Consider the following 8,608-nt stretch of genomic DNA (forward strand, 5'->3'; position numbering starts at 1 on the left):
GCCTCTTCACAGTCAGCTATCAGAGCACCAGTACCTCTAACATTCCCTTTTTTATCTATCAGCCTGGGATCCCTGATTGGACCAGATTAATAACCCCAATCAGCAAACTCTATTTGAAGATGTCCAGCCAGTTGACCTTGTTACAATCATCACTTGGACTTTATATCTGATGTCATGTGCAAATGCAATATTGTACATGCACAGGAAAGCATTTGCAATTTTAAACTTGGCTTCAAAGGTGGGGAAGGGGTCATGTGACTGGGACGGGAATAGGGGAGATCCCTGGAGTGAGAAGGGAAGAGAGTTCAGAAGTCATGGAGATTTTTTTCTATTCATTCATGGGACAGAGAATCACTGGTTAGGCCAGCATTTAGTGTCAATCCCCAAATGCCCAAAAGGCAATTAAGAGTCACCCATGTTGCTATGTAGATCAGACCAGGTAAGGATGACAAGTTCATTTCCCAAAAGATATTAGTGAACAAGATGGGTTTTTCCGAATAATCATCAACAATTTCACCATCATCAGTCTCTTAATTCCAGATTGTTATTGAATTCATCTGCTGTGGCAAGATTTAAACCTGGGTCCCCAAAACATAACCTTGGTCTTGAGGTTAACAATCCAGTGAAAATGCCATTTGGCTGTTGCCTCCAAGAGTAGGGGTGACAAGGAGAGCCAAGGAAGTGGAAGGTTCTCTCCCCTTCTGTCTCCCTTCCATGTTCCTCCCAGCTTCCCCCCTTCATCAGTTCGCTGATCCCTTACCCAAACTGGTCCCAGTCTCCGCCATCCCCTGGTTCTGAAAATCAAGAGACATGTGGCAAATATAGATCTCATTTCGTTCTCCGTAATTAGGCCCACAAATGAAAACTTTCTTTTTTTGAATTTCAAACAATTCATACAATTAAATAAGTGGATTCAACTTTAAGGATAGCCTAAAATATTTTGGATTAATTTAACAAAATATGTTGCAATACATATTATAAGATGCTAAGGGTTGTGAAAGAATTTAGTATGTTACAAAGGTGAGAATCAAGATGCCTGACCAGCTCCTCCTTCGACAATCAAATGAAGGAGAAGCTACACAAAAGACCAGCTATCAATAGACAATAGACAATAGGTGCAGAAAAGGCCATTCAGCCCATCAAGCCAGCACCACTATTCATTACGATCATGGCTGATCATCCACAATCAGTATCCTGTTCCTGTCCTGTCCCCATAACCCTTGATATCTTTAAGAGCTCTATCCATCTCTTTCTTGAAAGTATCCAAAGACTTGGCCTCCACTGCCTTCTGGGGCAGAGCATTCCATTATTCCACCAATCTCTAGGTGAAGAAGTTTTTCCTCAATTTTGTTCTAAATGGCCTAGCCCTTATTCTTAAACAGTTTCTTCTAGTTCTGGACTCACCCATCAGCAGAAACATGGTTCCTGCCTCCAGAATGTCCAATCCCTTAATAATATTATACATATCAATCAGATCCCCTGTCATCCTTCTTAACTCAAGTGTATACAAGCCCAGTCGCTTCAATCTTTCAACATATGATAGTCCTGCCATTCCAGGAATTGACCTCGTGAGCCTATGCTGCACTCCCTCAATAGCCAGAATGTCCTTTCTCAAATTTGGAGACTAAAACTGCACACAATACTCCAGGTGCGGTCTCACGAGGGCCCGGAACAGCTGCAGAAGGGCCTCTTTGCTCCTATACTCAATTCCTCATGTTATGAAGGCCAGCATGCCATTAGCTTTCTTCACAGCCTGCTGTACCTGCATGCTTGCCTTCATTGACTGATGTACAAGAACACCTAGATCACGTTGTACTTCCCCTTTACCTAACTTGACTCCATTTAGATAGTAACCTGCCTTCCTGTTATTGCCACCAAAGTGGATAACTTCACATTTATCCACATTAAACTACATCTGCCATGCATCCATCCACTCACCTAGCCTGTCCAAGTCACACTGTATTCTCATAACATCCTCCTCGCATTTCACACTGCCACCCAGCTTTGTGTCATCAGCAAATATGCTAATATTACTTTTAATGCCTTCATCTCTATCATTAATGTATATTGTAAACAGCTGCGGTCCCAGCACTGAACCTTACGGTACCCCACTGGTCACTGCCTGCCATTCTGAAAAAGGACCCGTTTATCACTGCTCTTTTCTTCCTGTCAGCCAGCCAATTTTCAATCCAAGTCAGTATATTGCCCCCAAGATCATGTGCCCTAATTTTGCTCACTAATCTCCTATGTGGGAATTTATCAAAGGCTTTCTGAAAGTCCAGGTACACTACATCCACTGGTTCTCCCTTGTCCATCTTCATCGTTACATCCTCAAAAAATTCCAGAATGTTAGTCAAGCACAATTTCCCCTTCGCAAATCCATGTTGACTCTGACCTAGCCTGTTACTGCTATCCAAATGAGTTGTAATTTCATCTTTTATAATTGACTCCAGCATCTTTCCCACCACTGACGTCAGGCTAACTGGTCTATAATTCCCTGTTTTCTCCCTCCTTCCTTTCTTGAAAAGTGGGACAACATTAGCCACCCTCCAAATCGCAGGAAGTGATCCTGAATCAATAGAACATTGGAAAATGATTACATCCACGATTTCTCGAGCCACCTCCTTAAGTACCCTGGGATGTAGACCATCACGTCCTGGGGACTTATCGACCTTCAGACCAACAGTCTATCCAACACCATTTCCTGCCTAATATAAATTCCCTTCAGTTCGTCCATTACCCTAGGTCCTTCAGCCACTATTACATCTGGGAGATTGTTTGTGTCTTCCCAAGTGAAGACAGATCCAAAGTACCTATTCAACTCTTCTGCCATTTCCTTGTTCCCCATAATAAATTCACCCGTTCCTGGCTTCAAGGGCCCAATTTTAGACTTAACTCTTTTTTTTCTCTTTTCACATACCTAAAAGAGCTTTTACTATCCTCCTTTATATTTTTGGCCAGTTTGCCTTCGTATCTCATTTTTTTCTCCGTGTGTTGCTTTTTTAGTTATCTCTGTTCCTCTTGAAAAGTTTCCTCGTCGTCCGGCTTCCCGCTCATCTTTGCTATGTTATACTTCTCTTTGATCTTTATACCGTCCTTAACTTATCAAAGGACGTCCAACATCTACAAGGCACAAGTCAGGAGTGTGATGGAATACTCCCCACTTGCCTGGATGAGTACAGCCCCAACAACACTCAAGAAGCTTGACACCATCCAGGACAAAGCAGCCTGCTTGGTTAGCGCTACATCCATAAGTATTCACTCCCTTCAGCACTGACGCTCAGGAGCAGCTGTGTGTACTATCTATAAGATGCACTGCAGAAATTCACCAAAGATCCTCAGACAACATCTTGCAAACCCATGATCACTTCCATCTAGAAGGACAAGGGCAACAGATCACCACCATCTAAGTCACTCACCATCCTGACTTGGAAATACATCGCCATTCTTTCGCTGTCGCTAAGTTAAAATCTAGGAATTTCCTCCCTAATGGCATTGTGGGTCAACCTACAGCAGGTGAATTGCAGCAATTCGAGAAGGCAGCTCATCACTACCTTCTCAAGGGCAACTAGGAATGGGCAAGAAATGCTGGCCAGCTAGTCATGCCCACATCCCACGAATGAATAAAGTTTTTTTTTCTCTGTTGGGAGAAGAAGGAACAAAAGATTTAAAGAAGACTGTAAAGATACAACAAAGCACAAGGATATATAAATGGAAGTCCAACATATATTGAGTGTATTGGTAAAATATAGAGGGGTTGGGATTTGCAAAGTACCCAGCAGTGAAATATTTCTTGAAGCAAGCATTGCAGTTTCGAACAAGTAGAGCTTCTGGAGGGCAAGCTATATGAAGTTGGAAGCTCTGGTCCGACGAAACATTTGATCTCTTCCCTCTAAAAAGCTGGCCCTCACAGGATCATGTAAAACATAAAATCTTTCAATGTCCATAATTAAAAAGGCAAAAAAAATCCATCATGAACCATTTGGACGATACTCGACTACATACCAAGAAGTCATACCAAGACGTAATAACAGGCAAAATATTTTAAAGATGAACGAATTCCGATCCCGATTACATCTTAAATGACCTGGAGACTCACCTCTGCTTGCTGGGGGCTCCACGACATTCTTGCTCGGTTCCTGAACCTAGGTGGCGTAGGTAAAAGGTGAGATATGAGTTACAACAGATAATGTCACTTTTAAGAAATGAGCAACAGCAAGTTCATTGGAGAGGCCGCTCTCTCAGCGAGCACGTGATCAACCCTGGGACTGTCTGCTGCTGCCTCCGTGCGGTGTTTGATTTCTTCGCCGCAGCCGAGGGCAGACGTTAATGTGAGGAACTGCTGGCCCCGCGGGGGGAGCTGCAGGGAGTGTTTCGGTTTTTACTTCCACACAACAAATAAACAAACAGTGGTAGAACGTCCGGGGACAATGGGAGGTCATTGTAACAAACGCGGGCAAGATTCACCTCTATCCGTCCTGCTCACATTGTGAGTGCAACACCGATTCAGCACACTGTGTCCGGGAACAGTCTGATACAGTACAGAGGGCCCTGTGCTTGGGCCCTGCGCTGACAGTGTCCAGGATCAGTCTAATACAGTACAGAGGGCCCTGCGCTGACAGTGTCCGGGAACAGTCTAATACAGTACCGAGGGCCCTTTGCTGTCACTTTCTGGAAACAGCCAGATGCAGTACAGAGATTCCTGTGCTGACAAGAGTCCGGGAACTTTCATATATAGTACAGACAGCCCTGTGCTGACACTATCCAGGATCAGTCTGATACAGAACAGACAGCCAGAGGGTCGTGGTAGTGCTTTTCAGACTGAAGGCCTATGACCAGTGGTGTGCCACGAGGATCAGTGCTGGGACCATTGCTTTTTGTTATCTAAATTATTTGGATGTGAACATCAGAGGTTTGGTTAGTATAGTTTGCTGACAAATTGGAGGTATAGTGGACAACAAAGAAGGTTACCTCAGAGTGCAACGGGACCATGATCAGATGGGCCAATGAGTGGGCGATGGAATGTAATTTAGGTAAATGTGAGGTGCTGCATTTTGGAAAGGCAAATCAGGGCAGGACTTATACACTTAATGGTAAGTTCCTGGGGAGTGTTGCTGAACAGAGAGACGTTGGGGTGCAGGTACATAGTTCCTTGAAAGTGGAGTGACAGGTAGACAGGAGTGAAGAAGGCGTTTGGTACACTAGCCTTTATTGGTCAGTGCATTGAGTATTGGAGTTGGGAGGTCATGTTGCATCTGTATGGGACATTGGTTAGGCCACTTTTGAAATACTGCATTCAATTCTGGTTTCCCTGTAATAGGAAATATGTTGTGAAACTTGAAAGGATTCAAAAAAGATTTGCAATGATGTTGCAGGGTTTGAGCTTTCGAGAGAGGCTGGCTAGGCTGGGGCTATTTTCCTTGCAGTTTCGGAGGCTGAGCAGTGACCTTATAGAGATTTCTAAAATCATGAGGGGCATCGATAAGGTAAATAGCCAAAGTCTTTTCCCCAGGCTAGGGGATTCCAAAACTAGAGGGGCATAGGTTTAAAGTGAGAGGGGAAAGGGACGCGAGGGGCAACTTCTTCATGCAGAGGGTGGTACATGTATGGAACAAGCTGTCAGAGGAAGTGGTAGAGGTGGATACAATTACACAACATTTAAAAGTCATCTGGATGGTACATGGATAGGAAGGGTTTAGAAGGATATAGGCCAAATGCTGGCAAATACGACGGGATTAATTTAGGATACCTGATTGGCATGGATGAGTTGGACCAAAGGGTCTGTTTCTATGCTGTATGACTCTAATTAGAGCCCTGTGCTGACCCTATCCAGGAACTGTCAAGTTACAGTACATTGTCAGCACAGGGCACTCTATCTGGGAACAGTCAGGTACAGTACATAGAGCCCTATGCTGACACTATCTGGGAACAGTCAGATACAGTATATAGAGCCCTGTGCTGACAGCATCTGCAAACAGTCTGATACAGTGCTGACACTATCTGGGAACAGTCAGCTAACACTATCTAGGAACAGTCAGGTACAGTACAGAGGGCCCAATGCTGACAGCATCTGCAAACAGTCTGATACAGTGCTGACACTATATGGGAACAGTCAGGTACAGTACAGAGGGCCCTGTGCTGACACTACCTAGGAACAGTCAGGTACAGTACAGAGGGCCCAATGCTGACAGTGTCAGGGATCAGTTTGATACAGTGCAAAAAGCCCTGTGCTGACACTATCCGGGATCAGTCTGATACCCTTCAGACAGCCCTGTGCTGACATCAGCTGGGAACAGTCAGATTCTGTACAGAGAGCCCTGTGCTGACAGTGTGCGGGAACGGTCAGATACAGTACAGAGAGCCTTCTGTGCTGACCCTATTCGGAAACAGTCTGATACAGTGCAGAAGCTGCTGGTCTCACCCTTTCGCGGGTGCTGGTCTCTCACATCCGTCCAACACCAGCAATTTAAACTGACGCGTGTTCATGAAAATCCCGAACAGCTTCGGAGTGACCGTAGAAAGGGCGTCACCCCCATTCTGTAAACTGGGAAGTGAAAGTGTCGGCAGATGGAACACTCCCTAAGATAGGGACATTTCTATTTACAGAACTAAGTTACAACATGAAAACGGATTATTTGGCAAATTTATGCCACGCCACCCTCCATTTCCGTCCTTCTAATTCTGTTTTTGATTTCAGTGTACTTCCGTTTGCAGGTTCCCCTAGAGGTCACAACTGGTACAGGAACGAAACTGCAGAAATACTCCATTTACTGTTGGTCCTTCCATTGCCGGGACAGCAGGGTATGAAGACAATGCAGCCTAAACATCAAGTTTCATATAGAGTCCCTACGGTGTGGAAGCAGGCCATTCATCCCATCTGGTCCACACTGAACCTCCAAAAAGTATCCCACCATATCACCGTAAACCTGCATTTCCCATGCTAATCCACGCAGTCTGCACATCCCTCGCCACCGTGGGCAATGTAGCATAGCTAATCCACCTAGCCTGCATTTCTTGGGCAATGAGAGGAAACCAGAGCACCCAGAGAAAACCCACATGGCCAATGATGAGATTGTGCCAACTCCATGCAGACGGTCGCTAATGGTGGAATCAAATCTGGGTCTCTGGCACTGTGAGGCAGCAGTGCTGAATGCACAACTAACATTCTATTTCCAACAGTTCACAAAACCTTAGATGCAGGACAGCTGACATTTCGGGCCCAGACGCTTCATGATAGGGTCTGGGCCCAAAACGTCAGCTTTCCTGCATCTAAGATGCTGCTTGGCCTGCTGTGTTCATCCAGCTCCACACCTTGTTATCTCGGATTCTCCAGCATCTGCAATTCCTATTATCTCAGTTCAGAAAACCTTCCCAGTTTGTGACCTCTTCCCCTGAGGCTCAATAAATGGGTGGGAAACAGAAAGCTTCCCGATTAGATCCGGGATCAGGCAGGGCTGTGCACTGTCTCCTGCCTGGTTTGTGTGTTGTATAGACCCTTTTGCTGAGTCCAACAGGAAGAAAGCGAGCCTGAGAGGGGTGACCATTCCAGGTAGCAGAGGCCTGCAAGTCAAAGCCTCCCTGCACAGGGATGACGTCGCTATTTTCCACCCGGAACTGGTGTCAGTGTGCAGACTCATGAGCCTCTGCAACAGTTCTAACTGGCCTCGGGTGCCAGGGTAAATCGAGGGACGAGCGAGCCCATGTTCTTTGGGAACTGGGCCGACCTTCATTCATTCTCTTTACCATCAGGACAGAATATGTGAAGGTGCTGGGAATATGGTTCGTAGGGGCCAGGAATGCACAAAATATTGAGAGGATCGCATTACCAAAGCGAAGCAGAAACTGGTCCTTTGGGAGCACCGCTCTGTCTCCATTGCAGGATAAAAAAACCTGGTTGTATGAATGAGGACTGTCTCTGTTGTGCACAGCACAAGTCTAGCCCATCCTCCAAAAGTGTGCTGCTTCTGTCACCCAGCCATCTCCCATTTCATCTGAAAGCCAAAGATAGACCGTGTACAAAATTCTAGATGGGGAGGGGTTTGTGGGAGTGGGGGGGAATGTACCCAATGATGCCATCGTCAAGCAATGCATAGACCCTCCATAAACAACCACCCAAGTTTCACTACTTACTGAGGTTCTACCTGTCCCTGGCATTGCAAAGGATGGTACTGGCCTCGTTGCTGTGGAACATTCCAAGTAGTTGGATTGTCCCGTATCACCGGTCCTTCGAGGAGAAATTTGCAAAGAAAAACATCCTACGACCACAAGTCCATCAGGCAGTGGTCAGTGGCAGTAGCATCCTCGAGACCCTGCAGGAGAAGGAGAGGGTGCATCTTGTCAAGTGGTTTCCCTGTGCTGACTGTCAAAGCCATTTGGCAGAATGCCTAATAGCTAGAACTTTCCAACAAACACCGAGACATTGCTTAGTTGGTGGTTTATGCATGTCCAGTCAGCCTGAGCCACCGCATGCTGCCTTTGAAGTAGCTGCGACGGGGGTGAGACTGTCACACACCTCCTTTTGGAATATGCCTCTGTGACGGAAGTCTGGAGGAAGATGGAGTGGTTTTTGCTGAGGTTTATTCCGAGCAGTTCCACGAGGCAGGACACT

The 8,608-nt window shown here is 45.8% G+C and overlaps 1 protein-coding gene across 2 annotated transcripts in view; it reads right to left on the bottom strand.

Moving 5' to 3' along the window:
• Positions 1–6,684, bottom strand: part of mfsd3 (major facilitator superfamily domain containing 3) — a 117,664-nt gene extending 110,980 nt beyond the window's left edge. For both annotated transcript variants that reach the window (XM_048527551.2, XM_059644659.1), the window contains exons 1-2: positions 6,422–6,684; positions 4,100–4,145 (exon numbers count right to left, since the gene is read on the bottom strand). The gene's annotated coding sequence lies outside the window, so the exon portion shown is untranslated. The remainder of the gene's footprint in view (positions 1–4,099; positions 4,146–6,421) is intronic.
• Between the last annotated feature and the right edge of the window lie 1,924 nt (positions 6,685–8,608).

The sequence above is a fragment of the Stegostoma tigrinum genome, chromosome 3 (assembly GCF_030684315.1).
Source record: "Stegostoma tigrinum isolate sSteTig4 chromosome 3, sSteTig4.hap1, whole genome shotgun sequence".
NCBI lineage: Eukaryota > Metazoa > Chordata > Chondrichthyes > Orectolobiformes > Stegostomatidae > Stegostoma > Stegostoma tigrinum.